This window comes from Panulirus ornatus, chromosome 66 (genome assembly GCF_036320965.1).
Source record: "Panulirus ornatus isolate Po-2019 chromosome 66, ASM3632096v1, whole genome shotgun sequence".
NCBI lineage: Eukaryota > Metazoa > Arthropoda > Malacostraca > Decapoda > Palinuridae > Panulirus > Panulirus ornatus.
Window position 1 is genome coordinate 21,319,657 of NC_092289.1, and position 16,121 is coordinate 21,335,777.

Below are 16,121 nucleotides of genomic sequence, written 5' to 3' on the forward strand. Positions count from 1 at the left end.
ACAAACAACAAATCACTGGGTGTACGGGATTCTGATGATATGTAGGTAACCACAAGGAAAATGATATGCGTGTTTCGTTTTCATTGTGGTGACCTGCATCTCTCTCTCTCTCTCTCTCTCTCTCTCTCTCTCTCTCTCTCTCTCTCTCTCTCTCTTAGTAACTTCAAAGGGGCCTGTGGCTACAGAGAGCAGATTAAACAACAGGAAGGTCACATCCTGTCTGTTTTATTTTCTCTTAACGACACGTTTCCTTTTTTAGATTCACTGAAAAAAGACGTCATTTAAAATCCCTTGAAATACAAAAAAACTGGGTTTAAATCACATGGTATACAGTTCATCCAGCTCATATGTTTTATAATTCATCTGTAGTTTACAATTGCCCCAGGATCTCTATCTTGAAAGGATCGTGGTGCTACTGTAGGACCCCGTTTCCAGGAGCTCCTACTTATCCAAGGCTGCGCTTTGTCTTGTAGCTGGGAAATGATGGACTCCTTAGGAGTGAGGTGTTCTTCAACCAGACTCTACAGCCTTTCGTCGTCAGCGAACGATACAACCTCGCCAGAGGTGGCTTTTTCACTCGTGGGGTACCCACAAGCAGGCAGAATCCGGTAACACCCGAGGGGAATTTGAAGCGATCAATCAGTTTGTATTCCGTGGCTGCATATCTGTGCTGAGGCCTTGAAACAGAAAGCTGGCTGGTTGCTGTCTTCTCTCTGGTTGATTCAACAAGCCTGGGAGCCAAGGTCGCTGACAGAATCGCAAGAAAAAAGACATTGTGGTACCGGCTACCTGTATATTTTGTACACTCCCGTTGTTCTTCGTACAGCAGTCTGAGGGTATCACAATGTTCCCGAGCTCTCGAGCTATGCATTATCTTCCAAGGTGGAAGCACATAGGTAATCCACACCAGCAGCTTGCCCCTCCTCCAGGCATATGATGTTACACCGTCAGGCCGCTTGCCTCTTCCATCTGGCCGGAGGAGCTGGAGTTCTTCCTCATCTGAGTAAGGAGCAGGAGCGACGCTTCTTGAAAAGATGCTTTAAATCGCACTCTACCTGCCCACCGTCCAAGAGACTACACGCAAAAGGTCCTGGGTTCGAGTCTTGGCTGTGCGAGGGTATTTATGATGTTTTAAAGTGCGCGTTCATATATATATATATATATATATATATATATATATATATATATATATATATATATATATATATATATATATTCTTTTCTTTCAAACTAATCGCCATTTCCCGCATTAGCAAGGTAGCGTTAAGAACAGAGGACTGGGCCTCTGAGGGAATATCCTCACCTGGCCCCCTTCTCTGTTCCTTCTTTTGGAAAATTAAAATATATATTTTATTTATTTATATATGGATTTGGGTGGATAGCAACATGTAATGTTTATCATCACAAATCAGTAAGCTATTTTTACCGCAACCCATTATTTCTGTAACCCCCCCCCCCCCTCTCATTACTTTCTAACACACCCCTCCTCTCCCTCCCTCTCTCCCAACGTGACACACATCCCGGCCTCCCTTCTCCCCTCTCCCCATCATGGGTGATCTCCCCACCACCTGCATAGCCTCCCCAGCCCCCTCCCCCCCAGCCTGAATTCCTCATCCCCACACGAGGCCGGCACTTCCTGGGCGCCGCCCCACCCCGGCCTACACCACAATCAGTGCGGGTTTTATCTCCCGTGACTAACATTTCTGCTGGTGATGCGAGGCGTGAGGGAGGGGTCACAGCTTATGCCGGTGTTAGGGGGGGCACTGATGGTGGTCGTGTTCAGCGAGGAGAGAAGCCAGGGAGGGAAAAAACGTCCCGAAGTGTCTCTCGTTACCTTCAGCGAACAGCAGGGAGGACGTTTGAAGTATCTGATTATCCGGACACATCCATCCTCATCTCCAGCAATGTCGGTTTACTCACATGAAGATCTAGACATTACAGAAATTCACGTGAGACTAACAGGGTAGGTTCAGGCTTGTTAAGACTTGCACGTGGTAGTAAGACCTACAGTGTAGTGTTCGTCAGCAGTGTGTGTGTGTGTGTGTGTGTGTGTGTGTGTGTGTCGGGATACGAACAGGTTGGCTGCGGCCGGGCTGTCTGTCTGCCACCCACGGCCTCCATCTGCACCGGTGGCCAGCCTGGAGGCCACAGGAATAACTTTATATCACGCCTGGGTCATATCCATCACTGTCTTCCTGTCTGTCATTAGCCGATCCTGTCCATCCTTGTCCCCTGCTCTGAATGGTTCACTTGTGCTAGTCAGACGTTGAGAGTTTCTCTCCACACACACACACACACACACACACACACACACACACACACACACACACATTGCGATGATGCAACTCATAACTATGCATTTAATTAGTACCAGAGAAACTGGATGACACATGTTACTTAGAATCAACGGCCCCATGATGGATGGATGTTGACAGACAGACATGGTGAACTCCTCCGGGCAGTGTGGCTTGTGCTGGACTGGCTACTGAGGTGGGGCAGTCTGGTGGTGACTGGGCTGAGGCTACTGCTGTGGTGATGAAATAAAGAGTGATGGTGGTTAGGAGGGCGGCGGCGGCGGCGGTGAGGGAAGGACGCATATTTTAGCCTGGTGCGGGAGGAGGTGCTGTCTGGATGTCGTCCTTGTGAGGAAATTGCGCCATGGAGACAGCATGTGGCATGCGGCCCAGAGCCTCCGCTTGTATTGCTTCTTGCCTTACCATCCGCTACCTCCGTGGCTCCTTGCGCATCATGCCAGGGCACCATTCTCTCTTATAGCCTTAGTTATAATCTAAACTTATTTAGAGCATTCCCTATACGACAGTGTTCATAAACAAGCCATACACCAGGATCACAACACTCCTTACTGTACTTTTTTTTTCCTTGAGAATAACACCTCTGAATTCTCTGAATCAATTTTACAAACGGATATCCCAAATCATTTACGCATATATATATATATATATATATATATATATATATATATATATATATATATATATATATATATGATTTTGTGAGTAGTCGTTCTTGCGGGCGTGATAAACCGGCAGTATCAGTAATAGTGTGGTGTGCCTGCGGTGGTGATGGCGGAAGTGGGGCCGGCGCACTTACTGTTAGTATGTGTTTATCACGAACGGATTTCTTTTTCTCTCTCGCATGCCGGAGGCGTTGTCATCCGTGAGTACATAAGCAAAGGCGCATGCTTCTCTACCGGACAGAAAAGTGATTCATCGATGTTCATCGCTGTAGCGTATCAACCAGGCACCACTAAGCTAGGCTAGGCTAAGAATTAACTCCATGAACGAAAGGGACATATGTGTGTGCAAACCAACAAATATACGGCTTCTTTCAATGAGAGGAGATTCAGTATCAGTGTTTTTCTCCACTTCATTACATATGATGATCGATCATCATGAATATAATGCATTCTTTCGATACGACAGATATTTGAATGTATTTCTTACTGTGGTGTTAATTTTAATGTATGAGTTAATATGTACATTTGCCTATTGATCCGGTTTAGGCAGCTACCCCAAATGAACAAGAAAATTATAGTTTTTCTTTGATCAGCTAACCTGGTTTATTATGATCCGGGAGCTTTTAGTGTGAGCATGAATCAGGCGTCGAGTGTACGGTAACTAAGGTCTGTAAGCATCTGCTGGTGCGTGTTCATTAACGTAGGCTAACTTAAGTTAGATGAATACACGTATGGTAAATGTACAGTAACTTGGATTAAGTCACGATGCGTCTGGTGAGTGTACAGTAACTTGGATTAAGTCAGGATGTGTCTGGTGAGTGTAAAGTAACTTGGGTAAGGTCAGGATACGACTGGTGAGTGTACGTTAACTTGGTTAAAGTCAGGATACGCATGGTGAGTGTACAGTAACTTGGATTAGGTCAGGATACGCATGGTGAGTGTACAGTAACTTGGATTAGGTCAGGATGTGTCTGTTGAGCATACAGTAACTTGGATTTGGTGAGGATGTGTCTCTCCAGTGTATAGCAACTTGGGTTATGTTAGGATGTTTCTGGTGGGTGTACACGTACAGGTTAGGTTAGGTCTCGCGTGTTTTGAGTACATTAATGTTGGTTAGGTTAGGTCAGGAATCATGTGATGAATGCACAATAAATAACCTTGGCAATACGAGTTACTCTTAGGTAGATACTAATGAATAGGCCCAGTGCTGAAGGTCTCGTAACGGTGATAAAGAACTTTAATGAAAAATAAAGAAGTGGATGAAAACGAATAACAAATAGGTTTGATAACAGAAAGTTAAACGAATAAATAACAGTAATTGGATAGAAATGAAAAAAATATGAACTTTGGAATTCTTTATCATCGAAATAATAGTTCCATGTCGTCGGTAAAGTATAGATATGAAAGAAGAAAAAAAGAGAAAGAAAGGACAGTGTGTGGTTGTGTGAATATTTTTCTGTAACATGAATCAGGACGCGTGAGTCACACCACAAGCTACCGGTATCGCCTCTCCACGTTATTTCTCAGTACTGCACTTCGATATCAACTACATTATCAGTGAACGGATAAAGTTATGAATAGCGAGAAAGTAAAATGTTATTCATACTTAAGGGCAAGGGTGTATGTATACCTCTAGCCACATGAGGCTTACCACAGTGTGGCCGGGGTAGGTCGGAGCCTTTCCTCGCCGCCGGTCCTCCATTCCCTCGTCGCCGCTTCCCTGAAGTGTTAAGTCAGTCATAAAGTAAGAGAAGTGAATGCCATAACCCTCGGTAGAGAATGCTCTCTTTTTATTAGGGAAGACGTCGATTTCTACCAAGGAAGATGCCGTCCACTTTTAGGATTGATCACGTCTTGTGTTAGGGATGGAAGCTGTCCTTGACAGAACACGCCTTGCTCTTCTGGGAACAGTTTTTTTTCTATTTTTTTCCCTGCTGGGACTGATGTCTGCTGCAGGGGTCTAAGTGCATTCCTCCAGTGGAACAGATCCCTCATTTGCTGGGATAATTCCCTCTAATGGTATTAAGATTCCGTTATCTATTGGGAGCAGGACACCATTCATTTATTGGAACGTCCTTCTTTGCTAGGGCAGGTGCTTTCCTACTCTAGGGGTGGGAGTCCTCTAAGGATACAGATGCTATCCTCTCCTGTATGAGAGCATAAAGAAAAATTGATGGTGTCTCCTCGACATCGACCATACCCTTGAAGTGTTAAAAAGTCTAGGAGTCAGAGATATAAGATGGGACATAAGATGTCGAACTTTGCTGTTGTATTTTTTTTTTTTTTGAACTAAAAGACAAACTCAGAAACAAAGTTGACGTTACAATGAACTCATCGGTGGGTTGTGAAGTGTTGGAACTTTATCTTCAGTTAAGTTTTAATCTATACATAACTTCGCTAATAAAAGTCCCTTATGTATAGAAATTTTTTTTTTTAATACTAACATAAGAGATGGTGTTGTCAAGGGTAAACAAAAAAGAACTCGAGGCAGGAATGTCATATCAATAATTTTAAAAAAAAAAAAAGGAGAGACATATGAATGAGAAGAAATAATTAGAATAGTAAGCCCATAAAAAACATTGTTTTCCGGTCTGATTAATTGCAGCAACGAGATCTTACCATGATTTCATCTAAATTGCAGGTGTTTATCCACCGATCACATCTAGGGGGACTGTATCCATTTCGTTTTTCTGTAGTTTGTAGATAGAATAACTATCCTGTAGTACAAATATCATTAGAGCTAAGGAGTGATTGAGAGTTGTTTCCTAATTGCCAGATTTGTAATTACTACGTAAGAAAACAACAACATACAAACAGCCGTTATGTGGCGTCAAGCGGTTAACACTAGGAACATTGTGTCGAGGTTCGTCATGTCGAGCGGTATTTCGAGAGGAATCTCGAATGTCGCAAGCTCTGCGGAAGACATTCTCAGTCAAGCTTAGGGCGGGGAGTTTTCCATCTTATTATACCCGTCAGGGAAGGATAGGAGACTTACGTTGTTCCTGTCCAAACGATGCTGTAAGATATGTCTATCCACTATACAGGAAGATTTCAAGACAAGTTTGCTTCTTGCTAAGCCGTTATGTGGTTAGGATGAAGTAAATTTCTTCGTAGAACCAGATGGAAATTATATGGCGTTTCTCATCTACTCTTCTGAGAAGCGAATGTAGAATTTACCCACAACTGACATCATAGAGATTTCCTGTGAAGAGTACCGTCCCCGAACCTTCGCATGGTCGGACATACCAGCATGGGAGGTGCTCGCTGCTGAGCGGAAACGCGGTTTTAGTGTTAAACATAGGCAAACAGACTGAAACACACATTGAGAGATAGATACTTTGAGAATATGATACTCCGAGACAAAGATACCGAGAAATAGACATTTTGAGAGATGGACATATTGTGAGATAGACTTTTTGAGATGGACATTTTGTGAGGAACGTACTTCGTAGAATAGACACTTTGGGGAACATCAGACAAACTTATTTCAGTGAATTAAATAGATATTAAAGATACAAGAACAGAGGTGTTTCAGACTTACAAGGCAACAAAGCAAGAAGCAAGCAGACAGAGTAAGAAGCAAGCAGACATTCCACACTGTACAGGCAAGACAACGTGAATTACTTGTCACCAGGCGAGATGATTGTCTGTTCGTTCTGGTTCAGCAGACACCTTGCTAGGCTCTCAAGCCTCATGCTGTGGTGTGATTTAACGACACGGTCACAGTCTTCTCAGGTGAATATTGATGGTACCGCAATTCCGTCTCTGCCATTATGAAGATACGAGCACATGATTGTATTTTCTAAAATGTGAAATTTGTGTTGTGAATTTAGGTTGGTGGCTAGTGTTGTAGGCTTAGGATGATGATTAGTGTTGTGAGGGTAGGTTGTTTATTACTGTAGAATTGTGAACTCAGGATAACTACTTCAGTGCTGTGAGTTTGGGGTGGTAACTACTTTCTAGTTGTGAGCTCAGGATGGTAACTACTTTTGATATGAATACTAAAAAATCTTAATGACTCCCACAGCAGCAAGAACTACTACTGTGGTGGGCGCAGTGCTCCAACTCCCAATACCAGCACCAGAGTTCGTCACTTGGGGTTGGCGGGGAGTATGAAGCGCTTGGTAGCCGATCAGCAGCGCCTCTACCACACAGATAGGTGAGTGCTTCCCCCCTTGAGTTTGTATGTATCCTGGCTGGAATGAAGATGGTGGGTAATCCAAATAAACCCACAGGAAACAGAGACGGGGTTGCCAAGCTTTCGTCTCTTTCTCAAGACATCTTGCGGTAATGCAAGCATAGTTGATTATTGAGGGTAAATTATCCAACACTGTTGCCATTTCCAGTGGCATTATTTTTGTTGAATATAATTCTTGTCTTGAAAGAATTTATTTGCCTTTTGAGTAAATGGGAATGGTGGAACTCAAAACGTGCAAAAGAAGCAGGTAATGATTCAAATTACAGGGAAAGCTTGTAAGAAAATCTTTTATAAGCTTTGTAACTGTTGGGGAAACGATATTCTTTAGGCCACCAGTTTTCTGACCAGTTTGGTCTTGTCACACAATCCTTTACGTAACATATCCTACCACGTCGCTATGGTCACTATGTTGGGCAGACATTACGGGAGGTAGATGACGCGCTCTTGGACCAGGAAGGTTGCAGACACGTGGATAATAACGGCCCATATTGGGTACTGTAGAACGTAAAACCAGATTACGGGGAGGTTGTGAGGCCAAGGCCTAGTGAGGATGTTGCCATGTCGCGCGGGACTTTGTGTGTGTGTGTATATATATATATATATATATATATATATATATATATATATATATATATATATATATATATATATATATATATGCAGAAGAGGGAGCTCATTCACAATGCGATAGGTGCCTGCATTACAATATTACCAGATTCAAGTGGCATTACGTCAGTGGGGTGAATTGATAGTACTTTATTACAGTACTCCTAGAGTTTAACAACCTTATCAATACATAAAAAAAAAACTTCGAGCGATACAGAAGGTCAGGTGATTTAGCCATGATGTGGTCAAGGTTCGGTGATGTAAGCTTCCGGATAGATATCCGATTCATTTTTCCATTGTGAGTTACGGTGAGAATATTCCAACTTTCCTGAGGAAGTCTTAGTGTGCGAAAAGTAATGAAGGTTTGGATTAGGCGTTCTTACAACCCTCAGGGCAAAAGTATACTTTTTGAGGACGGTGTTACGACCTTGAGGAATGGGGTGTGCCCTTTGCCTTGACCTTGTAGGACGAGGTCAGAGGCCAGGCTATCATACCCGAGCGTTGAACCGTCGTCATTACGCAACAGACTCTGTAGATACGCAGTTGAACGACTCGTGCTTCGCAGGAGTTCGGATCCTATCTCGAAAACGCAGAGACTGCTTCGTCATCACACTACAATGTGAACCCACGAGATGGTGATAGTAAAAGAACTTGGAACCCTTCTTCCTCTTTAGTAAGCAGGATGCTAGTCTGAAACCTTTTGGCTTGCTAAAAGTACCTTTCTAAAGTAATCGGAATTCCATTAGGCAGAAGATAGCCTGAATGAGGTGGAGTTGCCAAGTGCGCCACAAAGATAGGGTACAAGGGTCTGGCCAGCATGGTATAAGAGAACCCTTGTACCCTGGCTGTCTCTTCCTCCCTCCTCCAGCCGCGTCATACAACAACATCACAAACGGCCAAGAACAACAGCACTCCGCGCTATCAAAGAATCGTAAATCCTAGGAGAAATAAACGGCGTGGCGGCGTACATCTCCATGGTAGTCCTCCTGGGGAACTGTATATCGTGCGCAACAGCTAAGATGTGAGCTAGTTTTCGTTTCGACTTGGTACCACCTTGCGAAGACAGGAGAATTAGTTGTTCATGGAAACAAATGAGTGAACACTTGACACACACACACACACACACACACACACACACACACACACACAAATGAATAGATATATGTATTCATGAAAAAGCCAGTTACGTATTTATCTATCAATCCTAGGGGTAGGGTGAATACCTGAGATGGATGTGAGCCGACTGTCGCGTCAAGGGTTCGAACCGATGCCGGTTTCCCCTCCAGGCAGGCCAGTGCTGACGCAGTAACGCTGACTTCTGTGCCACACCCGTATATGCGTAATTTCCTGTGTGCTTTACTAGGAAGGAGTTTTACACTCGCGGGGCCTAATGTCTCGAACATGTTTGCTGTTGTATAACATTTTATATTTCTGCATGTTCACGTTTTATTGCGCGCGCGCGCGTGTATGTGTGTGTGTGTGTGTGTGTTCGCACATGTGTTATCCACATACTCGGGTATGTGCGTGGGCGCATGAGTACGTGCGTCAGCACATCCTCACCTCCCGTTTTCTTTCTTTCTTTTTTTTTTTTAGTGCGTATCTTAATTCTCGTGCGTCAGTCATACTTTGGTCCATGCTCGAGGAAAACAAGCCTCCAACTCTCAAGACATAATGAACTTGTAGATCTGCTCTTTTATGAACTTGTAGATCTGCTCTTTTATGAACTTGTAGATCTGCTCTTTTTAGACCGTCTGGAAGGTAGGATGAACATATTATTTTTTTTTTTAAGGCGATGCCTCATTATCCAATTATCTGAACATCTCTAATCATGTAGTCTGGCCGAGAGAAGGGTAAAAGAGAGATTTTAATAAAGTTATTTATGATCCTTCCCTCGCTTAGTTTTTATGAACGCTGCAGATAATGCTATCCGGTAGGTTTTATATATATATATATATATATATATATATATATATATATATATATATATATATATATATATATGATACAGCGAGCTACAGAAGTTGCGGTCACTTAGGTGTTTGAAAATATGTAGCGAACCCTATGCAAATCTTTGCATCAGACGACGCAACGGAAGTGGAAAGCTATGCTAACTTGCCGACTTTTGAGGCGGTTATCGATCAGCAGGTGTGGCGGGGCTTGTGTCCAGCCAGTCAGCGCACAGAAACAGTTTTCGAAAGATGCCCACCTTCGAGGAAGTTTAGCACAGCAGAATTCGAAACTTTCCAAGACAGTCATACATCGAAGGGTTGTACCGTCTTCCTTAAGGGTCGTACCGTCTTACTCAAGGGTCGCACCGTCGCACTCAGGGGTCGTAACGTCGTTCGCAAGGGTCGTACTGTCGTACTCAAGGGTCGTGAGTAACGTCGTTCTCAAGGGTCGCACCGTCGTACTCAAGGGGTCCAAGTTATAGGGAGCTGTGACTTCACACTTGAGTGGGCCATCGCGTCGTGGGGCCAGGTTGGCGTGACTTACGTACATTAAGACGTGGCTGCCCGCTGATTGTTGATCATGTTCACAGGAGGTCTTGTGGCCCCAGCCTTATGACTCAGGCAGACTAAAGAGAAAAAAGAGAATGATACACATTAACCCGACTGACCAAGGCCGTTAGCTGATAACTAGGGGAAGGGGTGGGGGAGATCGGGTGCACCAGCCCTCGTTTTCCACACACACACACAGTTTCGTGGTGTTAGCGTTACCGACCATGAGCCGGCACGGGCCAGCCCGTGGTCGGATCTGTTGGGATTCGAATCCAAGGCCTACACTCAACCCAGGTGTCTTTGCCACCAACCTCAGAGATCCTGCAGGTAATTGACAGGAGTATATTGGGTGAGAATATGATATTGTAATGTGTTATACCGTTCATCGTCTCACTGTAGAGTTTGAAGAAAGCCTGGAATATGATGAAGACTTCGATCAACACGACAAATGAAATTTCCAGGACTCTGGATGAAGAGGTTGGTGGAAGACAACGATAGACTGAATGATTTCGTGACTACTGTGTTTAGGGTAGGCCTGTTCACATGATGCAAAGATGGGGGCGAGTAAGTGACAGGATTAATCAGAATTCCAGTCAACTTTACCGATAGACTAGAATACAGCGTCTAAGGAGACCAAGCGAGCTTCAAGAAGCGACTGCCGCTGACATCTCGTGAGCAGCTTGGCAAGAATTAACCTCTAGGACGAGTTAAGCACAGTGCGTCACCTTTACGGGACTAAGTTTAGATTTCGTGTCCTTCGTTCTTGGAATAAAGAATAACAAGTGTTTTTTTTCTCTTTTTACCAGAGAGAGAGAGAGAGAGAGAGAGAGAGAGAGAGAGAGAGAGAGAGAGACCTTCGTGCTTGAGGCAATCGGCCGCCCTGTGTTGTGGCGATCACACACCACTTGTGTGATAGTCTGGACGATAAAACCGCCCGCAGGCAGGCGGCCCCCTCCCAAGCTCGGACTACAGGAATCAGGCTGCTCTCAAATCGTCCAGGCAGGACCAACCACACTGCTGCTGTTGATTTTCGTGGTCTTTATGCCATAAAACCGTCATATCTAACAATAGATGATACAGTGTCATAAATGCTAATGGCTAAACAGCTCGGAGACCAGCGAAATTATAGCAATTGCTGGTGCACAAATGGTCACCCCCGGGGATGTTCCCCTGGGCCACTGCTGACACGCCCGCTTCCTCGAATCAGAATGCGTGAGACATGCTGATTCGTAGACACGGGATGCGTGATGTATGCTGCTTCCTGGAGTGTGGGTGTGGGAGACCTGAGTGTGCCGGTGAAGGTTGTGGGATGCATGGCAGTAAGGGCGCTTGCGGTCGACCCCAAGGGGCGCCCGCCCGCCCGCCCCTGAGGTGACACCAGGAAGCGTTTGAACTTTATAGTATCTATCTGACGAGGAAGGAGGGCAGGTGCTAATGGAACACTGGAAAGGTCTTTTTTTGTGTGTGTCTGTGTGAAAGTGGATATCCGACACCTGACGGAGGATGTCAGGAACCCGACGTTGACAACCCAACTCGTCGACCAACTTGGCACCAGACCCCCAGCCGCGACTGTGCCCCGTGTGCCAGCCAGCCAGCCAGCCACTCCTCCTGAAGACGCAGGTTGCTGTTCCCGCACCGGGTTTCAACCCTCAGTGTGTAGACTGGCCGACCACCACATGCCAGCTCTCCCAGAAGCCAAGCTGACCAACAATTGTCTGGGATGGACGGATGGAACGTCTACAATACATTATGGTTGATTGCGTCCACATTCTGGATCTTTAAATCAACGTATCGTCCATAAAGTTGGCCTTGTTTTTTGACTGGACACCTTCACTGTCCAAGTGGTAAATGAGTCGAATGGCAGAAACGCGCATGCTTCGTTGAAGGATGCTCTCGTCCTCACGATTTAAGAAAACTTTCGTAGAATAGATTATAGCCTAATGCGATCACCGACTGGTCTCGCACAGTGACGTAAGAGCTGGTTAAACCAATCAGAAACATGGAATCAGCAGGTGTGATCTTTGGATTATACACACACGCAAAACCAGCAAGCCGGTGTATCGAAAATACAAGTGCGTCAACCAAACTAGATAAAAATGTAGTGAAGTTTCCGTCCTTTTTTTTTTTTTTTTGGCGTGACGAACGAAGCCCTTTCACGCCCCATGCGTGACACTTGGCATGTCGAGCCCCGACCATGACGCACAAGCAGGGAGGGAGGGAGAGACTTGGGGTGGTGAGGGAGGGTGAGTCAAGGTCACAGAAGCACACAGTGGCAAGCATCGCTGCTGCTCCGTGCATGTCAGCCACCGCCACTCTCCCTGTAGCTCCGACCCCTGGAGTATACTCCCTCAAAGGTTGCCATGGAGATCCTCACTCGCCGGCCGCTTCCAATTTATGAGTTCATAGATATGGCCTGGAGTTCAAGAACCTCGTAAATACTATTGGGTCTTAATGGCTAGACGATCGGTAAACCAGAATCTATATCGTGTACGTCAAAAGGTGTACATCAGAATACATAAGGTATCTGATCCTTTGCTCTGAAGAAAATCAGTCGAAATGAGATCCTAATTCGTAAGATTAAGCTGTGGTATGTCAAACGCGCCGTCTTCCAACCTTCCTGTGTTTTATTTAATGCTTCTTAATTGGTAGGCGTAGATGATGATACATGTGTCTGCGGTTCCGTAGTGGGAGGGAACATGGTAGCACGTCTGGCTCCTCAGGTACCGTTGGCAAGCCCTGACTCACACCATTACATGCCTCGGTGATCTCTTTCTCCTTCCGCCTCCGCTCTTACTCACTCCTCGGTGTCAGTGCACACCATCAGGGGGGGAGGGGGGTGAGGCCCATCAGAGCACACCATCAGAGGGAGGTGAAGCCCATCAGAGTACACCATCAGGAGGAGATGAAGCCTATCAGAGTACACCATCAGGTGGAGGTGAGGTCCATCAGACCACACCATCAGGGAGAGGTGAGGCCCATCAGAGCACATCATCAAGGGAAGGTGTGGCCCATCAGACCACACCATCAGGCGAAGGTGAGGCCCATCAGTGCACAATTTCACTGGCAGGTCTGGCATGCATAATTTCACTGGCAGGTCTGGCAGAGTCCTACTACCAATCAACATTTACTGGCTGCTGATTGAGAAAGGGTCATCATTTGTATAGCAGCAAAGAATATCCTTCAAGGGTCTTAAGAAACTGTAAGGAGTAAACAGGACACTTCAGGTATATCTTCCACGTAAACACCTAAGATAACGGCCAAGCCATTGTGTTGACGTAGCTTCTCACCAGTGCATCGTCTACCATTCCTTCGGCAGAACGCTTCCTCACCCGTGCAGCGTCGACCATGCCCAAAAGGAAGACAGACAGTGTTCTGTCAGGCATTATTTCCTTGCAAAAAGAAGATTCGTGCAAGATGAAGTCTTGGTCGGCAGAATCTTGCACAGTGGCACATATGAGAGGGGAACATGACGGCGGTTCCCACTCTCGCCGTGTCAGTGTCTGGCGCCGGGACCAGTTGCGCCCGGCATGGGATAATTCGCTGCGCCTGCGATAATTCCCCTCTAATTGCCCCAGACGTGGGAAAACCATTAGGGGGAAAAAACCCGTACATTGAGCTGGTTTACTGGAGTGTCTGAGGAGGGAACAAGCAGAGGGAACAGGAGGGGGAAGGTCATGCCCGGAGCTGATGATGGCCAGAGGTGGCCTTCTTGTGCACGTAGTCTCTCTCTCTCTCTCTCTCTCTCTCTCTCTCTCTCTCTCTCTCTCTCTCTCTCTCTCTCTCTCTCTCTCTCTCTCTCTCTCTCTCTCAGCTGAGGGTGGTACAACGCAGTAAGATTATATACCACAGGATTTCAGTGTCGTCCTATTCGGCTCATTTCCATGCAGGCTTACTTAACTAATGCATATTTTTTTTTCATTATCCCTTCCTCTGTTGGCTGCCGTTGCAACAGGGAGCGGAGGATAGGGAGAGCCTTCTTACTGCGCTATCCTCACCTCATCCACTTACATTAAGAATTGAACAGATTTAAGTTCAAAACAGATGACCTAGACTCGGGCCCAAGAGCTTTCTATTGTCTGTTTCCCATGCTGTTTGTGTGTGTGTGTGTGTGTGTGTGTGTGTGTGTGTGGGTGAAACTACTAAGAGAGAGAGAGAGAGAGAGAGAGAGAGAGAGAGAGAGAGAGAGAGAGAGAGAGAGAGAGAGAGGAATCCGAGCTATGAAAGGGCACGCGTATATGGGGCGCTATGAGGTCGTTCTCGAGCGTGAGGTTAGGGTGGTGGGGGATGGCCTGGTGGAATGTGGGTATAGTGATGGTGCAGAATGTGAGGGGAGACGCTGTACCCTGAGAGGGGAGAGGCTACAGTGTACTCTGGCGGGGGAGGGGGCTGTATTGGGTAGGGGAGGACTGTACCCTGTCAGGAGAGGTGTTTCCTGGCAGGGAAGGAACTCTTGTTCTGGTAGGGGAGGGTGTGTCCCCTGGCAGGGGAGGAAGTCCGTTCTGGTAGGGGAGGGTGTGTCCCCTGGCAGGGGAGGAAGTCCGTTCTGGTAGGGGAGGATGTGTCCTCTGGCAGGGGAGGAGCTGTACCCTAGAAGAGGGAGGCTGAATCTTGGCAGGGGAGGGGCTGTACCCTGATAGGAGCGAGGGGAGTCATCGAACCTCTGAGATGGGATAACAATGTGTCTGTTCTTCCGTGCGATGAGAGAGAAGTGTACCATAGGCTGAGATCAGGAGGTGTTGTACCGTGACCGGAGGGGAAGATAGTGAGGTGTGTTGGAGAGAGAGAGAGAGAGAGAGAGAGAGAGAGAGAGAGAGAGAGAGAGAGAGAGAGAGAGAGCGTGACTCCACCACGGCCTGAGGGTATAAATGACGGCTGGTGGTTCATCATGGCCTCGGTGTGGCGTCCGTCGGGCGGCGTCGCACTAGGGGTAGGGAGGCGCGTGTGGTGCCGGCTACACACCCTCTCTCTCTCTCTCTCTCTCTCTCTCTCTCTCTCTCTCTCTCTCTCACACCCCCACCCCACCCTCAAACCACCCCCAACCAACCCCAACCCCCCCACCTTTACCCTTACTCATGACGCAACCCCCACCAACACCACCAACACTTTTTACCCTCCTACAGTGAGGGAGAGAAAGAGGATCGAGGGTTCAGGTTTCACATGGCGTTTTATGCTTTATTTTGCAGATAGTTCGTAGGTTCTGAGCAGGTTGCACTGAAGGGAGAGGACGGGTCAGTGTGTCTTAATCAGACGGTGCCAGAAGGGTTGTAGGTCGGTCCAGGCCAGGCCAGTTGGCATGTCACAACGCATTCGTAACTGCTATAACGCCCCCTGGAAAACAACGACACTAACCCTTGTGGGTGTCGTCGCTACGACCCATGAACACAACGGCACTAACCCTTATGGATGTCGCTACGACCCATGAACACAACGGCACGACCCTTGTGGATGTCGCTACGACCCATGAACACAACGGCACGACTCACTAGTATGATGTCGTGCCTCCAAGTCGTCATGCCTAATGGTCATTCGTCGGTCGTGCTCAAGGGTCGTACTTCAATAAAGAGGTCAGGAGAGTTCCCCCCCCTCCTCCTTCCGTAGTACACCACTCCACATAGTAGTGTAACGTGGACGAAACATCACAGCCTCAAAACCATGAATGAAAATCGACAATTATTATTATCATTTATTTTTTTTTTCTTGAACGTCTCCTTTAAACTGGACCGCTAGCAGGCCAGCAGCGGGCCTTAGGGGCACCCCAACAAGTAAAGACGATAAGGTCCACTCAAGGGGATGAGGGAGGGGGAAGATGGAGGGGGGGGGGGAGATGTGTGGGGAGGGAGGG

At 46.5% G+C, this 16,121-nt stretch overlaps 1 protein-coding gene across 5 annotated transcripts in view; it reads left to right on the forward strand.

The window, feature by feature from the left end:
* Positions 1–16,121, forward strand: part of LOC139746870 (two pore channel protein 2-like) — a 108,989-nt gene that overhangs the window by 42,011 nt on the left and 50,857 nt on the right. For all 5 annotated transcript variants that reach the window (XM_071658514.1, XM_071658515.1, XM_071658513.1 and 2 more), the window contains exon 3: positions 7,005–7,136. The gene's annotated coding sequence lies outside the window, so the exon portion shown is untranslated. The remainder of the gene's footprint in view (positions 1–7,004; positions 7,137–16,121) is intronic.